The 25,046-nt window shown below is 46.2% G+C and overlaps 1 pseudogene; it reads right to left on the reverse strand.

Annotated features, from left to right (window-relative positions):
- Positions 1-60: 60 nt before the first annotated feature.
- LOC119336757 lies at positions 61-1,417 on the reverse strand (annotated as a pseudogene).
- Between the last annotated feature and the right edge of the window lie 23,629 nt (positions 1,418-25,046).

Genomic DNA, 25,046 nt, shown 5'->3' on the forward strand with positions numbered 1-25,046 from the left:
ATAATGGTAGAGCGCGCATCTGCTGGAGCTGTTTTTTCTTCTTCCAAAGTATGTGAAATGACAGGGTTTTTTTTTTTGGTACGGAGGCTCTCCTTTTGGCATCAGAGATGCTCTTACACACATTGTGAGTAATAGTTTAGAGTTTGTCTCGCAAATATATCTTCTTGAACGAGAGGAAGAACGCCACGATCGCACGCCCTGAGTTTAGACTTTAGAGCAGTACACATCAGTCAGTCATCGACCGATCGATGAGCTAGCTGTTGACGACATGGCAGTTTTTCCTGATCTCGCCGGCGCTGCCGGTGAGCGGATGTATGTTGCCCATCTTTATCATCGCCTTGGCGAAGTCGCTCCGGAAGAGCGCGGGGCTGGCGCTGTACTGCCGCACCAGCGCGTCCTCCGCCCCTCCGTTGAAGAGCGCCTGGTCGGAGTGGAACAGGCCGCGCTTCGCCAGCGTAGTAGGCGGCGTCGAACGCCCCGGGGGTCTGCACGTCGATGGGCGCCAGGTTCCTGTTGCCGGAGCTCGGGCACGTCTGCCGCCGCAGCGCCGCGAAGGACGGGTCGATGTTGGCGTCGTTGTAGATTCGGCCGTTGAAGTTTAGGCACTGGGCCAGGCCGATGGTGTGCGCGCCCGACAGCGCCGTCATCTCGGCCGGCGAGAGCCCCTGCCTGCGGAACAGGGAGATCAGCGTGGACAGGTCGGCGGTCGGCGGCGGGAGGTTCATGTTGGCCAGAGCCCGGCTCGCCGTCGTCGAGTCGCGACGGCCGAGCGGCACTCTCCAGGTCGGCCCGCCCAGCTGCATGCCGCCAACCAGTCCCATCAGGATGAGCGACAGTGCTACCTTTTTTTTTTTTGAGTGCTACCTAGAAGAAGCAGCTCCCGATCGAGCCGGTGAGTATTGCACGTACCAGGAACGTCCCGTCGCGCGCGGTGAGCGCGAGGATGTCGGCGCAGGAGACGACACCGGGGCACGCGGCCTCCACGCTCGCCTTGATGGCGTCGACGACACCGAAGCCACGGATGGACATATTGTTCGGCACGGCTTGCTTCTCGCCGCCGGCGTCGAGAAGAACCGAGCCGTCACAGCCCTGGCACGCACGCTCAAACAATTAATACAGTATTATGTCAGCCGATGACACTGTGCTGATCTAACCTGCACGCGTAACAACGTATATATGGTATGCAAGTGCGAGTTATCACCTGGACGAAGCAGTCGTGGAAGAAGAGCCTGAGAAGCGAGGCGCCGATCCGACGCTCGTTGCGGATGGCCTTGTTCATCCCCGTCCGCACGATGGCCTCCAGGTTGGGGCAGGAGGCGGAGTAGAAGGTCGTCGAGAGCTGCGCGTGGGCGGCGCAGGAGAGGAGCCAGACGGCGAGCAGGCGGTGCAGAAAGGTAGGAGCAGCCATGGCGATCAAGTTAATTGGATTAGAGATGCCTTAGCTCGCAGTCAAGTTGCTCTGGGGAGTGTGGTGTTGTTCACTTGCTTCGGACAAGCTCCCCTATTTATAGCCCTTCCAGGCAGCGGTGCATGCATGATTATTTGTGACTGCGGTGCAACGGCATCCGGATGGTGGGAACTGGGACAAGAGCATCTCCAACAAAATCAAAAAATTACCCCCAAATAATCATTTATTGAGGCTCTCCGATAACAGTTTTGGGGTTACCCCGCTCTCTCTCTCTCTCTCTCTCTCTCAAGGTGGCGCCGAAGAACAACAGCAGTGACACCGCGGTGACTGCGACGATGGCGCCGAGTGGTGACGACAGGTACATGGATGCTGAGCCTGCACATCAAACGTTGTAGAGGCTAGAGTGAGAGGGATCCTCTTTTTTCTAGAGAGAAAGATGCATCATTCATGGGTGTGGAGTACTGGAGTATACTCGCGAGCTCATGTGCTTCTGGATAAACAGTAATTTTTTAAAAATGGTTAAAAAATTCTGAATTTTTTTGTGGCAAATATTAAGAAATGTTTCAGGTGCTTGCAAAGTTTCATCATGAAATCATATTCGTGGAAGTCGTGGCAAAATAAACAAATCGATGCTCTGAAAGTGATACTTTCAAACACATTTTGAAGATGAAACGTTTCTTAATCAAACACAAAATCGATGCTCTAGAAAAATGATACCATCCTCGGCTCGTGCTCTGAAAAAGGTACTTTCAAAATTGATGGTGTGGCAAACATTACTTAATGATTACCACCAAAAAAATCAGAATTTTGAGAATATTTTTCTGTTTTTTATTTTACTGTTCATACCAGGAGCATTTGAGCACGAGCTGAGAACGGTACTTAGGATCATTCATGTCTTTTCTGTAGCACCAATATTTTTTAAAACATTGTGCCTGTTTATTACCTTGTAATGATGGGTACGCCATCTATCAGTATAGGGATGATCTCACTAGGAGCCTCCTCCATCCAACTATTACAGGCGATTCTTTTTTTTTTTTTTTTGCTAATTGAGCTAATTCATGTGCAAGATAATTAGCTTATTTACTGCAATATTCAAACAAGGCCTGGTTCGGGATTTTGTGCCACCGTTGCCACCGAAGTTAGTAAGCACGGTGATGGAAGCACTCTCCAATCATCGCTGGCTGGGAGATATTGCAGAGGAGACACAGCCCAATCAACATGATCAGCTAGTCAATTTGTGGGCTGTATAAAATTTTATCAACCTTAATGATTCTCGGCCAGATGCTTTCTGTTGGAGAAGAAAGTTTTGGCAATGCAACTCGATGTATTGATCGGTGCATAACACATGTATATATGGAGTACAAGGTGGGTCTCGACCTCAACTATACAAAGACTAGGAGGTGGGCCAAGATACACAATATACATGCACAACCATATATTCAACACCCCCCACACCCCCACCCCCCGCAGTCGAAGCGTCGCCGGAGATGCAAAGACTGGACCTGAACTCCTTGAAAACAGAAGTAGGCAGTCCTTTGGTCATGACATCGGCGAACTGTTGCGCCGTCGGGACGTGAAGGACCCGGACGCGCCCAAGAGCCACCTGCTCGCGAACAAAGTGTATGCGAGCTCAATGTGCTTCGTTCGACGATGGTGGACTGGGTTGGCGGAGAGGTACACGGCGGAGACGTTATCGCAGTAGACGAGCGTGGCCTTGTGAACATCACAAAGCAACTCCTGGAGCAGCTGATGAAGCCAAGAGCATTCAGCGACGACGTTAGCCACCGCCCGATACTCTGCGTCGGCACTCGAGCGGGAGACCGTGGGCTGTCGCTTGGACGACCACGAGATCAGCGACGCCCAAGGTAGACACAGTAGCCCGAGGTGGAGCGCCGTGTATCTGGGCAACCTGCCCAGTCCGCATCAGAGTAGGCGACGAGGTCGGTGGAGGCGGAGGCTGTCAACGTGAGTCCCATGGACGGGGTGCCGCATATGTAACGGAGGATACGCTTCACCAGGGTCCAGTGAGAATCCCGCGAAGCATGCATGTGAAGACAGATCTGCTGAACAGCATACTGCAAATCGGGGCGTGTCAGGGTCACGTACTACAGAGCGCCCACGATGAAGCGGTAGAAGGCCGCATCGGATGCGGGAGAGCCCTCCAGAGCTGAAACCTTGGCCTTGGTGTCGATGGGCGTGGCGGCGGGCTTGCAGTTAAGCATGCCAGCGCGGTCAAGAAGCTCATGGGCATACCGCTGCTGATGCAGAAAGAACCCATCTGGTTGTCGAACCACCTCAATGACGAGGAAGTAGTGCAGGGGACCCAACTCCTTGAGGGCAAACTCATCGCGAAGACGAGCAGTGAGCCGTTGAAGGAGCTCGATAGTGAATGCCGTCAAGATGATGTCGTCGACATAGAGCAGCAAGTAGGCCATGGCAGCTCCGTGATGATACACGAAGAGGGACGCATCGGAGCGGGTGGACGTGTATCTAAGCGTCTGCAGGAATGCAGCGATGCGCTGGTACCAGGCTCGGGGCGCCTGCTTCAACCCGTAAAGGGAATGGGAGAGCAAGCACACGTGGTCTGGATGCGCAGCGTCGATGAAGCCGGTGGGCTGCTCACAGAACACCTGCTCAGTAAGGTGGCTGTGCAAGAAGGCGTTGGAAATGTCCAACTGATGCATGGGCCAGGCTCGGGAGACGGCCAACTGAAGCACGGTGCGGATCGTGCCCGGTTTGACAACCAGGGCAAAAGTGTCGGTGAAGTCCACGCTCGCGCATTGCCGAAAGCCCCGAAACACCCAGCGAGCTTTGTAGCGCTCGAGAGTGTCGTCCGGACGAGTCTTGTGCCGAAAGACCCACTTGCCCGTGATGATGTTGGCATAAGGCGGCCGAGGGACGAGCTGCCAGGCGCGGTTCCGCTGGAGAGTGTTGAACTCTTCCTGCATCGCAACGAACCAATGAGGGTCCCGGAGGGCGGCTCAAGCTGACGATGGGAGAGGAGACGGCTCAGAGACGGAAGCAGCGAGAATATACTCATCGCTGGTATACCGCGTGCTCGGGCGAAGAGTGCCAGCCCAAGAGTGTAAGTGCATCTAGTGCCACCCCTAGTTGGTTTTGGAGTATTGACGACAAACGTGGTTGAGGGATTAATGTGTTTGTGAGAATTACATGATAACACAGGTAGTAGTCCCTCATTGATTCGGTTTACCTACCAGAGATGACCCCTAAAAATGTGTGAAGACATTCAAGACAATGGTGGTTCGTGAAGACATCCACGATGAAGATTATGACCTGTGAAGATATTCACTTGAAGACTATGGAGTGCGAAGACATAGCTGTTTTGTAGTTTCCTTTCTTCTTTATTGAGTCATAGGAACCACCGTACTGTTAAGTGGAGTCCAAGTGAACAAAGTCAGAGTGACTGATGTGATGCTCAACCAAATCCTATGTCTCTGAGTGAAGACAATGAGAGCAAACATTATCCAGAGCTGGATGAGTCAGCTTTGCTTGTAGCCCAAGCCAAGCTGCCGCGTGTGTTTGAAATCCGACGTTGGACACGTCTCGGTTCCTTAGTGACCCAGGGTCATTTCTGACATATTAGGTAGGGTTGCCACTTGGCTATAAATAGCCTACCCCCTACACCATAAATTGGTGGCTGCTCAGAGTTAGTGCACGGCTTTTGTCGTTTGAGAGCAACCCACCTCTGAAGCATTTGAGAGAGAAATCCTTGCGAGGACTAAATCCAAAACACCTAGAGCCAAAGAGTGTTAGGCATCACTGAAGTCTTTCTATCCGCGTGATCTGAAGACTTGTTACACTTGAGGACTGTGAATCCTCCAGTCGGTTAGGCGTCACGTTCTGAGCATCCAAGAGTAATTGTAGATTGCCGGTGAACGAAGTTTGTGAAGGTTTGGAAGTCTACCTTGAAGACTTACCAGAGTGATTGGGCGAGGACTGGGTGTCCTTAGCTCAAGGGGAATAAGGTGAAGACGCGGTCTTCTGAGTTCAATCTCAGCCTCCCTAACCAGACATACGTCACAACAACTGGAACTGGTCTACCAAATCCTTGTCTTCACCAAGCAACTGTTTCTATCCCCTACTCTCATTACTCTTCAGTTTGTCTTCGTGAAGTCATTGCTTGCCTGCCTGATTCATTTGACTTCACTTTGTGAAGACTTATATCTGTTTGGCTTCGTACTGTCTTCCATCCTGATCATGTTTACCTAGCTGCAGTTAGTCTTCGTGCTTTCACTGTATTGTATGCTTGACTAATGTTTGTCTAGTGTAGTTTTCATCCCGCTGCTTACTATATAGGTTCAGTTTGCTTCTTTGTCTTCAAAGCCACCGTGTTTTGAAGACTCTCATAAAAACCGCCTATTCACCCCCCCCCTCTAGTCAATAACTAGCACTTTCAATTGGTATCAGAGCAAGGTACTCCCTTGTTCTGTGTGATTCGGTTTAACCACCTGGAGTTTTAGCTATGTTGACTGCAGGGATAATCAAGGTCTCTGTTGCATGCCCCGTCTTCGATGGCAATGATTAGCCCTACTGGAAGAATAAGATGCGCATGCATCTTGAAGCCATTGATGTCGATCTCTGGTATGTCGTCAAGACTTGTGTTCCCAAAGTCGGTGAAGGTGTCACCGCTGCTGATGTCAAGAGTTTTTCGCAATTGGACTCAACCGCCAAGAACATCATCTGTGGTTATTTGACCAAAGGGCAGTATGGCCGTGTGAGTGCACTGGAAACTGCAAAGCTGGTCTGGGACTGGCTATCCAAGGTCAACGAAGGAGTCTCAACTCAGAGAGACTCAAGGATTGATGTTCTTCGCAATCTCTTCAACTGCTTCAAGAGAAATGACAATGAGAATGTCCATCTCATGTTCGATCTCCTGACTGATATCACCAATGAGTTTTGTTCTCTTGGCACCACTGAGATCACCAAGCATGAGATTGTGAAGAAGCTTGTGAGATCACTTGACATCTCATTTGACACCTTAGCCCTGATGATACAGGAACATCCTGACTTCAAGATCTCGATCCGTCTGATATACTTGAGAGGCTCAACACACATGAGTTCCAGCTATCTGAGAAGCGTGATATCTATGGTCCCAACTATGGCCGAACCTGTGCCCTGAAGGCAAAGGATGTTTCCTCATCTGAAGAAGAATCCAACTGTAGTTCTGGTGATCCTGAAGAACTTGGCAAAGAGCTTGCAATGCTTGTGAGGAAGTTCCAAAAGTTCTCCAAGAAGAATCGATTCAACAAGTCTTCAAGATCTAGCTGAAAGAACGATGAGGCTTCATCACGTGACTACAAGAAAAGAACTTGCCACAAATGCAAGAAGACTGGCCACTACATCTCTGAGTGTCCTCAGTGGGATAAGGAATCAAAGAAGAAGAAGAAGAAGAAGAAGAAGAAGAAGAGCAAGTAATATGATTCTAATGACAAGAAAAAGAAGAAATCTTCAAAATCTTCTTCAAAGTCTTCGTCAAAGTCTTCATCTCACAAGAAGACCTCATCAAGCAAGGCTCGTGCATTTATTGGCAAGGAGATGGATTCTGAGGAGGAGTCTGCTTCTGAGGAGGCGGAGGTGGAGTCCTAGGAGGAGTCTGATTCAGGCGTTTTGCAAGCCTGGCTCTAGCGTCAGCTTTCGTTGACAAGTCCATCTTCAACACTGAAGACAATGGTCACGACGTTGAAGCCAAAGCTGATGATGATGACGACTTTGCTCCAACCTACTGCTTCATGGCATGTGGTGCCAAGGTAACCTCACGCGATGCCTATTTCCAAACCTCTAGTGAAGATGACTCTGAATGTGAATCCAAACCTATCTATAAGACACTTGCTAAAATTGCAACTGAGCAACAAACTGCTATGGAACCTATTCAAAAGCTGCTAGACAAAAGCGAAGACCTGTTGGATGCGGAAATGAATTGAACTCGGCCCTTAATTGAAGATATAAAAGTCTTTGCGTTAAGTATGAAGAACTTGAAAGTCGTCATGAAACTCTCTCAGCCTATCATGAGAGCTTTCCTATGATTATCTTCAAAGGAAGCAAGACCTTGAGAAACTGAGAGTGTCTCATGAAGATCTTCAAAAAGAGAACGATTCACTACTCGCCCAAAAGATCAATTCCGCTTAGGTAGAATTTGTTCCACCATGTTTAAAATGTCTTGAGCGTGATAATGTTGTCTCTGTTGTTGGATGTTCTACTACTTCTGATGTTGCAATTCTTCAACTGCTGATGTGGTAACTAACCCCTCTACTGAGGATGCCACCACTATTGCTGATGAGAATGCTAGGTTGAAGATATTGCTTGAGACTGGCATGTACAAAAGCCTCAAAGGGCATCAGACTTTGTGCGATGTCCTCAAGAAACAGATTCTGAACCGAAGCCCTAGGAAAGAGGGTGTATGGTTCAAGAGGAAAATGAACGTTGATGGTTCATACTGGATGCCTAAGCAGTACCCCAAAACCACCTGGGTTGCTGCTAAGGATCCTTCAGTGGACCCATCCACTTTATCTGGCTTCACTTGTGCTAACCCAATTGTCATTGATGAATCCTTTGATGCCAATTATAAATTGTTTAAGAATCAGAATGGTGAAGTGTTTGCCAGGTACATTGGTACTAATTGTAGGAACAGGCCACCCCAGAAGAAGATCTGGGTGCCCAAAAGTTGTCTTGAGAAGCTTCCCGTGAATGTCGTCATGCCACCACATGGGAAGAAGACAAACCCCAGACCAAAGGCATCATATGGCCCAAAGGCTTCATACAGACAGAGAACCACTCATGGTCACCCTAACGCCAATGCTTTGCAGGAGAACCATTATGAGACTCATGAATATGAGCGTGTTTCCTCTAACCACTATGTTCACAAAACTAAGAACTTTTCTGCATATTCATATGAGTAATACTAGCACATATGCCCGTGCTTCGCTACGGAGGAAACATGATTGCTATGAACCAGGCGATAATGTAATGAATTAAACACATGATATTATTCCAAATCATAATATTTATCCTTCACGAACACTCTCGATGAAGAATTATAGCGTGTGGCAGTGATACACCCCTAGGATCGGTTGGCATCCGTTTCATGTCCGTGAACTACACGGATCATGGTGCGCGCGGTCAACACCAATAATATAATGATGGGTGATGTCTAGGAGGTTGGCGGAATCTAGAATGTTGTAGGCTTTGGTTAGTGTAGATTAAACGGTGAAATTCGTCCTTCACAATGCAGGGTTCAAGCACTTGAGTCAACACAGCCAAAAACTTCTTAAATGCTCATTTTGCAATTAGACCTACTCCCTTCATCTCAGTTTATAAGTTTGAATGTGTATCTAGGTCGCCAATTTGACTTATATAAAATAAATTATTTAACATAAAAATTATATCATTAGAAAATAGAACATCTAAAGTTTCTAATGATTTTTTTTAAATATATACCTCATATTAAGTTGGTCAAATTGAAGGCCTAGGTACACATGTAATACTTGTAAACTGAGATAGAGGGAGTAGCCACTTTCCTCCCATAACTCTTTTGCCACCCAAGTTACAACCTGAACATGTTGTAATGTTATTTTTTGCGAGTAACATGCTGTAATGTTACAAGTACAAATCATTGAACTGCTCATAAAATATTCGTTCTATTTATTTTCTTATTCATGCTAAAAAAACTAACGATTGCAAACATATATGTATGAGCGTTTGCGTCTATACTGTGTTAAAAAAAATCAATCAATGCGTGTATGGATCGGAAAAATAAAACATCCATAAACTCCTTAATCATGCTTGAGTCACCACGAATGCTTACCCAATTCAATGGCTAAAGAACACGGCAGTGGCACATCTGGAAGCTTTTCTGCATAAATGGACGAACAGATACCATCAAGTGTGCAAACAAACCCGACGCAAGAAGCATAATCATCAATGGACTCATCAGAGTTCAAAAAAAAAATCAATGGGCTCATCAGCCATGGGACACTCCTATTGCTCCTCGACAATGGGAGGCTCTCGTACAAATCGTATCCCCGATCATGTGTGCTTAGCAGCTCGATCATGTGTGCTTAGCAGCTTAGGGATTGGCCAGTTCATGGTCAGCTTCCACTGGAGCGGCTGCTACTACCTCGCCTCAGGCGGCATCCTCGTGGACATGGCGATAGGGAGACCCCCTGTCTCCCCTTTTGTTCGTCCTGGTGATTGACTCTCTACACCACCTTCTAAACAAGGCCACTGCTCAGGGACACCTCCAGCCGCTTTGTGGAAGAGCCACGGCCATCCGTGCATCGCTATATGCCGACAACGCGGCCATTTTTGTCAAGCCTATCAAGGAAGACGTTCAATTCCTTGCATCCACCCTGGCCTCCTTTGGGGAAGTCACCGGCCTCGTCACTAACTGCACCAAAAGCCTTGTGGCCCCTATTCGTTGCGGCGATGTTGATCTTGATGATATTCTTCAAGCTTTCCCGGCTGTTCGCACCTCGTCCCCGAGGAGATACCTTGGGCTGCCGTTGTCCGTTAGGCGTCTCAAGCGGATTCAATTTCAACACCTCGAGGATAAGGTGGCTAGCAAGCTCCCCCCTTGGCAAAGCAGACATGTCGCCACTGCGGGTCGGGCCGTTCTTGTTAAGGCCGTCCTCACCGCTATTGCCATATATCACCTGACGCCTCTCGACATCCCGGTCGAGGTTCTGAAGAAAATTGATAGTCTACGGTGCGCCTATCTTTGGGCGGGCACAGATACTGTTTCCGGTGGAAAATGCAAAATAAACTGGGACCTTGTTTGCAAGCCGAAGAAGAATGGTGGCCTGGGCGTGTTAAATTTGGCCAAATTTGCTAAGGCTCTAAGGCTTAGGTGGCTTTGGTTGGAGTGGAAGGATCCCACAAAACCATGGATCGGTATGGGCACGCCGTGCACAAATGATGACCGAGCGTTTTTTGCGGCTGCCACGCGCGTCACGGTGGGCAACGGACGAACGGCAAAATTTTGGAACTCCTCTTGGCTACAGGGCTTGAGACCTCGTGACATCGCGCCTCGCATCTTTGACCTCTCTCGAAAGAAAAATTGTTCCGTCCAGCAAGCTCTACACAACAGTCTGTGGATCTCTAACATCGACATTTCCAATGGCCTTTCCCTTGGTCAGGTCCAAGAGTTTGCAAATCTTTGGGGAAAGCTGAATTCTGTCACCCTTGAAGAGGGGATGGAGGATTCAATTGTATGGAAGTTCACTAAAGATGGTATATACTCCGCCTCTTCAGCATACAAGGCACAGTTTGAAGGGCTTACTACTTCATATCTGGTGCAATCGGTTTGGAAGGTCTGGGCTCCCCCGCGATGCAAATTTTTTGCTTGGCTTGTTCTACAAAATAGGATCTGGACGTTTGATCGCTTAATTAGGCGGGGTTGGCCCAATTGTGGTGTATGCCCTCTATGCAAGCAATGCCAGGAATCTGCGGCTCATCTCCTCTTCCAATGCCGATTCACTCTTCGGGTGTGGAACGATATTATTCTATGGCTTGGATTGCACCACGTCAACACGGCCACCTGGGAGACGAGGGTCTCGGTGAGAGATTGGTGGACCAACAACATACACACTTGGGTTGGATCTCCCAAGGCGCTGGCCTCTCTGATGATGCTCATCTCATGGGAGATTTGGACCGAACGCAATGCTAGAGTCTTCCGTAACACGGCCGTCCCTTCGTTGGTTCTTATTTTCAAGATTAAAGACGAGGTGTCTCTTTGGGCTTTGGCCGGTGCAAAGCAGTTGGGTATTGTAATGTCGCGAGAGTAGTCCTTTCTTTTATTATTGCCGCTTTGCGGCTTTGTCCTAAAACTCCTTCCTTATTCAATAAAATGGCAAGTCTTTTGCCTTGTTTCAAAAAAAAACGATCTACGGCAATGCTGCCGTCGTAGCCTGACTGGCTCGGTGTCTCCCCTTAATAGACTCTTTTTTCCTCCCTTATTTTAAGGGGCCAATTACCCTCTATTTCCTTTTTTTCCAGGACAGCTTCTTAATACGTGGGAAACTCAAAGAAGTATATAAATTGTATGAATTATATGAAGGGGACAATATGGGACTATTTAAGAGTATTGACCTTCACCTTCACACATAATGTTGCCTAGGTCAACTGGCAGCTTCGTCCTACCAGGTGGTCACGAGTTCGATTCTCTATAGCTGCGCTCATTTTTTTGCCTCGGCCATTGGCCGCAGTAGATGGGTCTATCTCAAAAATAGAAAAAAAAACCGGCCCAAGTACCCAGCGACAGACAAAAAAATTCGATCAAGGAGCGTTTAGTACCACCTCATACGTGAGCAAAATAGAACGGACGGTCCGACAAAATTAACGAAAAAAACTAACCGCGGGACGAAACCAAGAATATCACCTTGCTTTAATAGTAGGTATAGATTCTCCTCCTGCGAAGCTATTTGCTAGGGCTCCCAAGCCAAAGTTCTCAGATGCTGCACTTAGACTCATTGCTTCTAGGCCACCCCTGAAGATGTGGGTGGTTAAGAAGAATTAACTTCTCTTGTAGGGAAAGGTCTCCAACCGGAAATCAAAGACTTCTGACGCCAATGCTGGAGACCTAAAACATCTTGTGGGACGCAAGATAAAATGCCCCAATGGTCTTACCATGTATTTTGTCCCAGGGTTCCTTGACGAGCATCCTATCATGCCTAACCAGAATCTAAACTTTGATAATATGCTTGTTTGCTACATGTTTCTACTTCACAATACTCTTGGTGAAGCCTATCCCGCTAACTGCACGGTAGGGTACAACTCCGAAAGCCACTGAATGGATCACGGACAGCGGCTGCACCAACCACATGACTAGTGATCGAAGTCTTCTTATGGATTCAACCCTACGTCCATCTACTAAGAGCCACATCACATTCGCTGACACTAGTAAAAGCAAGGTATTGGGTCTTGGTAGAGTTGCTGTCTCAAAAGATTAGCACATGGACAAAGTGATGCTTGTTGAATCCCTTGGATACAACTTAATGTCTGTGTCAATGCTCTGTGATCTGAACATGATTGTGATATTTGGAAAATATCATTGTCTTGTGCTTATGGAATCTGACAAATCTCTAATCTTCGAAGGCTATCGAAGAGGTGATCTGTATATGGTATATTTCTCAGTAGGACCACAGCTTGCCATATGTCTTCTAGCAAAGGCTTCCGAATGATGGCTATGGCATCGAGGCTAGGACATGCGGGCATGAAGAACCTATACACTCTCACGAAGAAGAAGCACAACATTGGCATTGAGAGCGTCAAGTTCAAGAAGGATCATCTTTGTGGTGCTTGTGAAGCTAGGAAGATTACTAGAGCCAAGCATCCCTCAAAGACAACCATGACCACCTCACGTCCCTTCGAGCTTCTTCACATGGACTTATTTGACCCTACTCACTACTCTACCCTCACTACCACTGCACATCTCTATGGCTTCATTATTGTTGATGATTATTCAAGATACACCTGGGTAAACATAATTCTCTATAAGACTGAAGTGCAGGATGTCTTCAGAGGCTTCGCAAATCGGGCCATGACGAACTATGGCATCAAGATCAAGCACATCCGGAGTGACAATGGCACTAAGTTCAAGAACGTTGGCCTCGACACTTATCTTGATACTTTGGGCATCACACATGAGTTCTCTGATCCTTACACACCTCAGCAGAATGGCATAGTGGAGCACAAGAACAGAACGCTCATTGAGATGGCACGTATGATGCTCGATGAATACAAGACTCCAAAAAAATTCTGGCCCAAAGCCATTGATACTGCATGCCACATCATCAATAGAGTCTATCTTCATAAGTTCTTCAAGAAAAGATCTTATGAACTTGCTACGTCTTGAGCTTGTGTTGGTTTTCCTTGAAGAGGAAAGGGTGATGCAGTAATAGTAGCGTAAGTAATTCCCTCAGTTTTTGAGAACCAAGGTATCAATCCAGTAGGAGGCTCCTCAAAAGTCCCACACACCTACACAAACAAACAAAGAACTCGCAACCAACGCAATAAAGGGGTTGTCAATCCCTTCACGGCCACTTGCGAAAGTGAGATTTGTTAGAGATAGTATGATAAGATAAATATATTTTTGGTATTTTATAATATAGATTGGAAAAGTAAAGATGAAAATAAAAGTAGATTGAAAGCTTATATGATAAAAGATAGACCCAGGGGCCATAGGTTTCACTAGTGGCTTCTCTCAAGATAGCATAAGTATTACTGTGGGTGAACAAATTACTGTCGAGCAATTGATAGAAAAGTGAATAATTATGAGATTATCTAGGCATGATCATGTATATAGGCATCACGGACGTGACAAGTAGACCGACTCCTGCCTGCATCTACTACTATTACTCCACACATCGACCGCTATCCAGCATGCAGCTAGAGCATTAAGTTCATAAGAACAGAGTAACGCATTAAGAAAGATGACATGATGTAGAGGGATAACCTCATGCAATATGATATAAACCCCATCTTTTTATCCTCGATGGCAACAATACAATACGTGCCTTGCTGCCCCTGCTGTCACTGGGAAAGGACACCGCAAGATTGAACCCAAAGCTAAGCACTTCTCCCATTGCAAGAAAGATCAATCTAGTAGGCCAAACCAAACTGATAATTCGAAGAGACTTGCAAAGATAACTCAATCATACATAAAAGAATTCAGAGGAGATTCAAATATTTCTCATAGATAAACTTGATCATAAACCCACAATTCATCAGATCTCGGCAAACACACCGCAAAAAGAGTTACATCAAATAGATCTCCACAAGAGAGGAGGAGAACATGGTACTGAGATCCAAAAAGAGAGAAGAAGCCATCTAGATAATAACTATGGACCCGAAGGTCTGTGGTAAACTACTCACAACTCATCGGAGGGGCTATGGTGTTGATGTAGAAGCCCTCCATGGTCGATTTCCCCTCCGGCGGAGCGCTGGCGAAGGCTCCAAGATGGGATCTCGCGGATATAGAAGGTTACGGTGGTGTAAATTGTTTTTCGTTGGCTCCCTGGATGTTTTCAGGGTATGTTGGTATATATAGGAGGGAGAAGTACGTCAGTGGCTGCCCGAGGGGCCCACGAGATAGGGGGGCGCGCCCTATAGGGGTCGGCGCGCCCTCCACCCTCGTGGACGCCTCGGCTGCTTCTTGGCTTGCACTCCAAGTCCTCTGGATCACGTTTGTTCCAAAAATCACGTTCCCGAAGGTTTCATTCCGTTTGGACTCCGTTTGATATTCCTTTTCTTCGAAATACTGAAATAGGCAAAAAAAATAGCAATAGAGGCTGGGCCTCTGGTTAGTAGGTTAGTCCCAAAATTGATATAAATGTGTAAAATAAAGCCAATAAACATCCAAAACGGGTAATATAATAGCATGGAACAATCAAAAATTATAGATACGTTGGAGACGTATCAAGCATCCCCAAGCTTAATTCCTACTCGTCCTCGAGTAGGTAAATGATAAAAACAGAACTTTTGATGTGGAATTCTACCTAGCATAATTCTCAATGTAATTTTCTTTATTGTGGCATGATTGTTCAGATCCAAATGATTCAAGATAAAAGCTTATAAAACATAAAAATAATAATACTTTGAAGCATACTAACAAATAATCATGTCCTATCAAAATAGCATAGCCAAAGAAAGCTTATCCCTACAAAATCATATAGTTAGGCCATGCTTCATTTCCATACACAAAATACTCCCATCATGTACAACCCCGATGACGAGCCAAGCAATTGGTTCATACTTTTTAACGCGCTTCAGCTTTTTCAACTCTTACGCAATACATGAGCACAATCCATGGACATAGCACTATGGTGGTATATGGTGGTGGTTGTGAGGACAAAAAAAGGAGAAGATAGTCTCACATCAACTAGGCGTATCAACGGGCTATGGAGATGCCCATTAATAGATATCAATGTGAGTGAATAGGGATTGCCATGCAACGGATGCACTAGAGCTATAAATGTATGAAAGCTCAACAAAAGAAACTAAGTGGGTGTGCATCCAACTTGCTTGCTCATGAAGACCTAGGGCATTTTGAGGAAGCCCGTCATTGGAATATACAAGCCAAGTTCTATAATGAAAAATTCCCACTAGTATATGAAAGTGACAACATAGGAGACTCTCTATCATGAAGATCATGGTGCTATTTTGAAGCACAAGTGTGGAAAAGAGATAGTAACATTGTCCCTTCTCTCTTTTTCTCTCATTATTAGCTTTTTTCTTTTCTCCTTTTTTTCTTTTCTTTTTTTCTTTTCCTTTTTCTTCTTTGGCCTTTCTTTTTTTCTTTTTGGCCTTTCTCTTTTTATTTCTTTTTTTTGTAAAGTCCGAAGTCTCATCCCGACTTGTGGGGGAATCATAGTCTTCATCATCCTTTCCTCACTAGGACAATGCTCTAATAATGAAGATCATCACACTTTTATTGATTTACAACTCAAGAATTACAACTCAAAGCTAGAACAATATATGACTCTATATCAATGCCTCCGGCGGTGTACCAGGATATGCAATGAATCAAGAGCGACATGTATGAAAATTATGAAGGTGGCTTTGCCACAAATATGATGTCAACTACATGATCATGCAAAGAGCAATATGACAATGATGGAGCGTGTCATAATAACGGAATGGTGGAAAGGTGCATGGCAATATATCTCGAAATGGCTATGGAAATGCCATAATAGGTAGGTATGGTGGCTGTTTTGAGGATGGTAAATAATGGGTGCATGATACCAGCGAAAGTTGCGCGGTATAATAGAGGCTAGCTAAGTGGAAGGGTGAGTGTGTGTATATCCATGGACTCACATTAGTCATAAAGAACTCATATACTTATTGCAAAAGTCTACTTAGCCCTCGAAGCAAAGTACTACTACGCATGCCCCTAGAGGGATAGATTGGTAGGAAAAGACCATTGCTCGTCCCCGACTGCCACTCATAAGGAAGACAATCAAAAGAGCACCTCATGCAACAAATTTGTCACACAAGTTTTACCATACGTGCATGCTACGGGACTTGCCAACTTCAACACAAGTATTTCTCAATTTCGTAATTACCCACTAGCATGACTCTAACATTACCACCTTTATATCTCAAAACAATTATCAAGCATCAAATTGATCCTAGTGTTTAATGCACTTTCTATGATAGTTTTTATTATACCCAAATTGGATGCTCATCATTCTAGGACCAAATTCTTAACCATAGAGACTCTCAAAATAATATAAGTGAAGCATGAGAGACTAACAATTTCTACAAAATTAAGCCACCGCCGTGCTCTAAAAGATATAAGTGAAGCACTAGAGCAAAAACTATCTAGCTCAAAAAATATAAGTGAAGCACATAGAGTATTCTAATAAATTTCAATCAAGTGGTATTCCCCAAAAGGTGTGTACAGCAAGGATGACTATGGTAAACTAAAAAGAAAATACTAATATCATACACGACGCACCAAGCAAAACACATATCATGTGGCGAATAAAAATATAGCTCCAAGTAAAGTTACCAATGACCGAAGACGAAAGAGGGGATGCCTTCCGGGGGCATCCCCAAGCTTAGGCTTTTGGCTATTCTTGAATATCTTGGGGTGCCATGGGAATCCCCAAGCTTAGGCTTTTGCCACTCCTTATTCCATAGTCCATCAAATCTTTACCCAAAACTTGAAAACTTCACAACACAAAACTCAACAGGAAATCGCATAAGCTCTATTAGTGAAAGAAAGCAAAACCACCACATAAGGTACTATAATGTACTCATTCTTTATTTATATTGGTGTTAAACCTACTGTATTCCAAGTTCTCTATGGTTCATATCACTTAATACTAGCCATAGATGCATCAAAATAAGCAAACAACACACGAAAAACAGAATCTGTCAAAAACAGAATAGTCTGTAGCAATCTGTAACTAACGCAAACTTCTGGAACTCCAAAAATCCTACCAAAATACGAAGTCCTGGAAAATTTGTCTATTGATCTACAGAAAAAAGAATCAACGCAAAAGCACGTTTCTGTGATTTAACAAAACTAAATTCGTGCGCGCAAAGTTTCTGTTTTTCAGCAGAATCAAATTAACTATCACCATAGGTTATCCTATAGGTTCTACTTGGCACAAACACTAAAACAAAAAAACACATCTAAACAGAAGGTAGATGCAAAATTTATTACTAAACAGAAACAAAAACAAAAAACATAAATAAAATTGGGTTGCCTCCCAACTAGCGCTATCGTTTAATGCCCCTAGCTAGGCATTGAGATTTCAATGATGCTCACATGAAAGACACGAATTGAAGCGCAAACAGAGCATCACATAGCATGTGAAAAACACATCTAAGTCTAACATACTTCCTATGCATAGGCATTTTATAAGAAAACAAATTACCAAGGCAAGCAAAAACTAGCATATGCAAGGAAGAAGAAAGAGACGGTAGCAATCTCAACATGAAGAGAGGTAATTTAGTAACATGAAAATTTCTACAACCATATTTTCCTCTCTCATAATAATTACATGTAGGATCATAAGCAAATTCAACAAAATAGCTATCACATAACATATTCTCAACACGATCCACATGCATGCAAAGTTGACACTCTTCCAAGATAGTGGGATTAACATTAACTAAAGTCATGACCTCTCCAAACCTACTTCTATCAAAAATATCATAAGATTGAACATACTCCAAATATGTGGGATCTAAAGTTGACACTCTTCCAAACCCACTCTCAATATTGTTGCACACATTATTATTAATCTCATATTCATCATGGGGCTTAAATAAATTTTCAAGATCATAAGAAGAATCACCCCAATCATGATCATTGCAACAAGTAGTAGACATAGCAAAACTAGCATCCCCAAGCTTAGGGTTTTGCATATTACTAGCACAATTGACATTAATAGAATATATAATAACATCATTGCAATCATGCTTATCATCGAAGGAACTATCAAGTATGGGTGCAATGGCAACGATCTCATGTTTAACATAAGGAACTATAGCAAATTTATCTTCATAAATATTAGCATCATGGCCACAAGAATAACAAGCATCATGTTCATCAAGGGATATTTCAATCAAATCATCGGAATCATCATTATCTATAAATTCATGCATATCATTATTTTCTTCTAGAGCAACGGTCATTCTTTCAATAAATTCTTTGACATATAGATTATGAGCATACACTACAAAAAAAAGACACATCCGTGACATTTTGGGCCGAACGATTTTTTTTCCTGTCATACATATGACACTTCTATGATGATAATTGTGACAAAACCCGGTATCATCATAGATGTCGTGGACTCCTACTTCTATGACAAAAAATCATGACAGAAAATGGGCTTTTCATCCTGGGCGGGCCGGAGACGCAGCTGCATGACATTCTTTGGGCCGTCCATGACGGAAAAAACCGTGGTAGAAGCGAGGGCGAGGAAAATTTCAAGGAGTTCCCGGTTACTATGGGTGGTTGGGGGCCGAGCGATGCGCGTTTCTCTCGTAAGATACGCATGTGTGTGCGAGGCGTTGGCTCTAACTGAACCCGAGCGAGGCGTTGGGCTCTAACTGAACCCGAGCAATTGCACTGCAGGCTACGCGTTACTGAACCCGAGCGATCGATCGATGGCTGTTAACTGAACCCGATCAAACAGCCATCGATCGAACGATTCCTTCGCTACTGCTGCTAACTAAAGCCGATTGATGCTGCCTCTCTGGATGAACAGTGAGTGTTGCGGGGGTGGGGGGGGGGTTGGATGAACAGTGAGTGGTGGGAGTGGATGAACAGGACCCGTGGCATTGCCTCTGGATGAACAGGACCCCAATCAACAGGACCCCTGTTTCGACCGTAGGAGGTCCGTTTCGTCCATTTTGCAGTATGCTAGACCCCTCCCGATGAACACGATCCTGTTTCGAACGTGGCCGGTCGAACACAAGGCCGTTTCCTCTATTCTGCGATACGCCATGCCTCATTTCCATTGCCTGTTCCGTCCAAGCCCTCCCGATGAACACGACGACGCATTCTGTTCCGACCCAGCCGGTTGGCTCCCCATGAACATGACGACGATGTTGTTTCTCTGTTCCGACCCAGCCATGTACATGAGCCCTGGCCGTATGTATGCGTGAGTAGGCGTTCGAGACCCCGCCCGTATGTACGTACGTGGCTGTATTTTCTTTCTTGCACCCTGGCCGCTATACGTACGTGTACATGCTACGTGCGCGCCTCTACTACGACATGTGCGCGCCTCTACATCCACCAGTATGTACATACATTTTCGCGACCAGAATGACAACGCTACATACGCTTCGACCAGGTGGGTCCCGACTGTCACGCACTTCCTTGCGTGCGAAGATGTAGCTGGTGGGTCAAAGTAGTCAGGGGGGAATCGTTTTTTTTCGGACGCACTTCCTTGCGTACGAAGATGTAGCTGGTGGGTCCCAGCAGTCAGGGGGTGAATCATTTTTTTTGCCCGGACGCACTTCCTTGCGTGCGAAGATGTAGCTGGTGGGTCCCAGCAGTCAGAGGGAAACGTTTTTTTCGCGAATAGGGTGGCCCGTCCGGTGGGTCCCCGCTGTCAGGTGGAGGAATAATTATTTTGCGTGTAATAAGGAGGCACTTCCTTGTTGCGGCCGTGGACCCAGCTGTCAGCCTCTCCACGTACAGTCCATGTTCGATGGAAGCCATTCCTTGACCATGTTGACCACGCCGCGCCGAGAGCACCAGGGCGGTGGACGACGGCGAGGCCTAGGAAGGGGACGACGCGGAGCCGGGGAAGACGCGACAGTGGATGCCCACTCGTAGAGGAGTACGAGGGTTCACTAGTTCACTGCGGTGTGAGGCTGTCGTCGCCGCAGAATAACAGGGGGTGTGGGTGAGTAGAGGGATGGCCTGGCCAGCGGTGGGAGTAGTAGGGGGCGGTGAGGCCTCCGCCACATCGCAGCCTACCACGAGAGGCAGGAGCATGAGGCACGACCGGCGCTGGTTTGGGCGGCTGGAGCAAGAAGACCAGAGGTTGAAGAAGCACTACGGCTGTTGGATGGACATCGTACGGTCACTGGAGCTAGAATCGTGCATATTGACTAAGTTGACAAAGCCCTCCGTCCCCGTCAACTTAGTAGGCCCACAAGTCAGCCTGCCACTATACTGGGTCCCAACTAACAGGGGGAGTATTCATTTTTTTTGTGCGTAATAAGGAGGCACTTCCTTGCATGCGAAGATATAGCTGGTGGGTCCGAGCTGTCAGCGGCGGTAACATTTTTTCGCAAAATACAGAGGCCCTTTCGATGGGTCCCTGATGTCAGGTGGAGGAATCATTATTTTGCATGTAATAAGGAGGCATTTCCTTGCGTGCGGCCCTGGACCCAGCTGTCGTCCTCTCCATGTACAGTCCACTTCAGATGCATGTCGGTCGTTGACCATGTTGACCAGGCCGCGCCAGAGCACCAGGGTGGTGGACGACGGCGAGGCCTAGGAAGGGAACGACACGGAGGCAGGGAAGACTCGGCAGTTGTTTCCCATGCAGAGGGGAGTACGACTGTACGAGGGTTTACTGGTTCGTCTGTCGTCGCCGGAGAATAACAGCAGGTGTGGGTGAGTAGAGGGATGGCTAGGCCAACGATGGGAGTACGGTAGGGCAGTGAGGCCTGCGCGGTAGCACAGCCGGCCGCGGGGAGGTGGGAGCAGGCAGTCCCGCCGGCGCTTGTTTGAGCGGCTGGAGCAGGAATAGCAGAGATTGAAGAAGCACGACGGCCATTCGATGGACATCCAACAGTCACTGCTTGTGCATCAACCTATTTTTTAGGAAAGCCTCAAATCTGTGGAAAACAGCATACAACCCATCTGCCATTATTTCGAATAATTTACAGCCCATTTGCTAATTCTTAAGGGTTTTTTTGGAGCCCATATTCTTTTTGTTAGCATTACAGCCCATATTGTGGCCACGGTTAAAAAATTATACAAAATTTTGCATATTTCGGTGCGGTCCGAACTGCTTTTAATCCCGAAATTTCGACTCACATTCAAACTGATTTTAAAAATAAATGTATATCAATATAAAATCCAACAAATTCTCCACGCATAAAAATTATTGTAATTTAAAATCTCGAAATGAAAAAAAGATATTTGAAACTAATTGCCGGTTTGATGTGTTTTAAAAATGTACAACCCATTTCTCATTACTGATAGGCCATTTTCTCGGCCAGCCGAATGAAGCTCTCCTCGTCTTGAAAGATTTGCAGCCCAACAGGCCTGACAAAGCGACTTACTTGTCAAATCACAAAAAAACTGGGTTATGCCATGGATCCACCTGTCAGCCTCTCCACGTACAGTACTCTTCCGATGGAAGTCGGTCGTTGACCATATTTACCACGCTGCGCCGAGAGCACCAAGGCGGTGGACGACGACGAGGCCTAGGAAGGGGACGACGCGGAGCCGGGGAAGACACGACAGTGGATGCCCATGCGGAGAGGAGTACGAGGGTTCACTGGTTTGGTTGCGGCGTGAGGCTGCCGTCGCCGCAGAATAACAGGGTGTGTGGGTGAGTAGAGGGATACCCTGGGCCAACGGTGGGAGTAGTAGGGGGTGGTGAGGCCTCTGCGGCATCACAGCCGGCCACGAGAGGCGGGAGCACGCGGCACGACCGGCGCTTCTTTGGGCGGCTGGAGCAAGAAGACTAGAGGTTGAAGAAGCACTATGGCCGTTGGATGGACATCGTACGGCCACTGGAGCTAGAATCGTTCATATTGACTAAGTTGACAAAGCCCTCCGTCCTCGTCAACTTAGTAGGCCTACAAGTCAGCCACCCACTATGGTGGGTCCCAGCTAGCAGGGGGTATTCATTTTTTGGTGCGTAATAAGGAGGCACTTCCTTGCGTGCGAAGATATAGCTAGTGGGTCTGACCTGTCAGCGGGGGGAACGTTTTTTTGCGAAATACAGAAGCCCTTCCCACGTACAGTGCGTAATAAGGAGGAACTTTCCTTGCGTGCGACCATGGACCTCGTGGGTTCCAGCCGTCAGGCTCACCACGTACAGTCCTCTTCCGATGACTCACGTATGTTGACCACGCCGCGCCCAGCGCACCGAGGCGGTGGACGACGGTGAGGCCCCAGACTGGAACGACCCGAAGATGGGGAAGATGCGGCAGTGGAGTCGCAGACGGACAGGAGTGGGAAACTTGACTGGTTCAGCTGCAGGGTGGGCCTACACTCGACAGAGAATAACAGGAGGTGCGGAGTGGAGGGATGGCCTGGCCGTCGGCGGGGTAGCGTTTCACTGAGGAGCGCAAAACAACGCCGCAGGACACCGAAGGCTGGAGCAGGCGGTTCCGGCAGCGCTGGGGGAAGAAGACAAGAGATTGAAGAAGAATGCCGGCCGTTGGATGTAAATCCAACGCCTTCTTAGGCTTCGACCTACTGGCCCACATGTCAGCCAGTCCATTTGTTTTTTAGTCCATTTGGTGGGCTGGGTGAAACAATGATGTAGCATCTAAGCAGCCCATTTAAATCCCATTTGCATTTTCTCGAAATCCGCGGACTTACTGGGCTGGGTGAAAATATCATGTTGGGCTAGACGGAGAAATGTTATAAAAACATAAACACATGATTGCACGTCAGTAAAATCTTTGCAAGCTTATGTACGCAATCACTAGGAGTTAACTTGCCAAGTTATATATAAACAATTATTATTATTATTTTGTAAGAACTTTCAACTTACGAAATAAAATATCAGTTTAATTTGATGAGTTAATAGTACGTGGGGTATTATTATTTTTTAGGCTAGACGTGGGACAATTGAGTTGGTTCTAGGGGAAAGTACTGGGAGAAAACTCAGTTTACATCGAAAAAGAAAGTGGGAGAAAATTCAGAGACCTGATGGGTCCACCTGAGGAGGGGAATATGTTGGGAGGAAGGAGATTCAAAGCACGCAGCCGAGTGAACTAGTTTTTCTTTACGGACAAGTGAACTAGTTTACATACATAAGCAAATAGCCACTAAAAAAGCAATCAGGTTAATCGGTTCTTAAAAGAAATATTTTGGACAAAACAGATAATTACGACACATAGGCTAATGCATGAAACACTTAGATGATAAAGGTGCTTATAAACAGATAAAGTACAACATCTAGACCTTCCTAGCACGCTTGATCATGACGTTGCGGCTGTCCGTGTACTCGTCGGTTACGGGAAGCAGACACGCCCTCATGTCCAAGATCTGCCTGTACATGTCGTAGCATGCGTATGCGTCCTTGGCCGCGTAGGTTATGTAGGCTAGATTCAGAGGTACCTCCCATGTGTTCAGGTCGTCTTCTTTCATCTTGGCATATCAGGGGTCGATGATGGTCTCAGTGAGGTCAACCACGGAGTCCTTCTCCTGCCCGTTGCTGATGATCTTGTATTGCTTTTGGATGTCGACAAGCTTGTTGCACCAGATGGCCGAATCGTCGTGTTCTTCCTTCTCTCCACCATAGCGAAGGTGCAGTCGGCGCTACCGATGAAATGGGCGAATGCTCCAGAATCTGGTGCAGCCATAGGACTGAGGCGAGGCAGAGCTTCACCGAGTCCGTATCGTTGGTGTACATCACATTCAACTTGGTGCAGCCATAAGACTAAATGGCAAACTCAAAGGGAAACTCCTTGCTGAAGTCCATATCCAGCAGGCTCACCCCTTGGATCGCCATTGGAGTCTCTTCGAGTGAACGAGTGTGTAGGCGGCGGCAGCAGTTCGTTTTTCAGCTCTTGGGGAACTGGATTCAACAGTAAGTTGAGTGTGTACAGGCGACAACAATTACTACCCCTCCCTCGTCCGTTGCATGCCCGGCAGAAGATGCACCCTCGGCGCATTGAAACGCCTCCATTAAGAAACCTACTCCGGCCACACGGTGGTTCACAAGTGGGTCTGTATTGGTACTGTAATAACAGGAGTTAGTGGTCACTTTACTTAAATTTAATTAGCTTTAATAGAAATTTATACTTAAAACAAGCAATGCATTCGCTCATTCTATCAGTGCCATATGATCAACACGCACAACAATTATAATTATTATTCTCAGGACACACATGATCAGCACATTTGTCGCACTTTCACAAAGATAATACTACCAAGTTTGAACTGTTTGTTATGGTTGTTGTCCTCTGCATCATCATGTCGTGTTTCCCAGCTTGCAAGATTCAGAACCAATAAATAAGATCCAAATAATAAGTACAACAAAGATGCCTAAACATCTCATTGATTCCCAGCTTGCAAGATTCAGAACCAATAAATAAGATCCAAATAATAAGTACAACAAAGATGCCTACACATCTCATTGATTCCCAGCTTGCAAGATTCAGAACCAACAAATAAGATTCAAATAATAAGTACAACAAAGATGCCTACACATCTCACTGATTCCCAGCTTGCAAGATTCAGAACCAACCCATTAGAGCCTTTTGATAAAGTGAATATCGGGATTAAATCCATATTGGCTAGCCATGTCATACAATCGAAGAACTTGGCGAATGCTCTTGACCGTCACAACATATGTAGTTGAGTATTCCTGTTTGCACAACATGTTTGCACAACACAAACAAGGAGACATGAGAGCATGATTTTGCTTTAACAGCGGCCTCCTTGAACTCAACCTCC

The sequence above is a fragment of the Triticum dicoccoides genome, chromosome 7B (genome assembly GCF_002162155.2).
Source record: "Triticum dicoccoides isolate Atlit2015 ecotype Zavitan chromosome 7B, WEW_v2.0, whole genome shotgun sequence".
Taxonomy (NCBI): Eukaryota; Viridiplantae; Streptophyta; class Magnoliopsida; order Poales; family Poaceae; genus Triticum; species Triticum dicoccoides.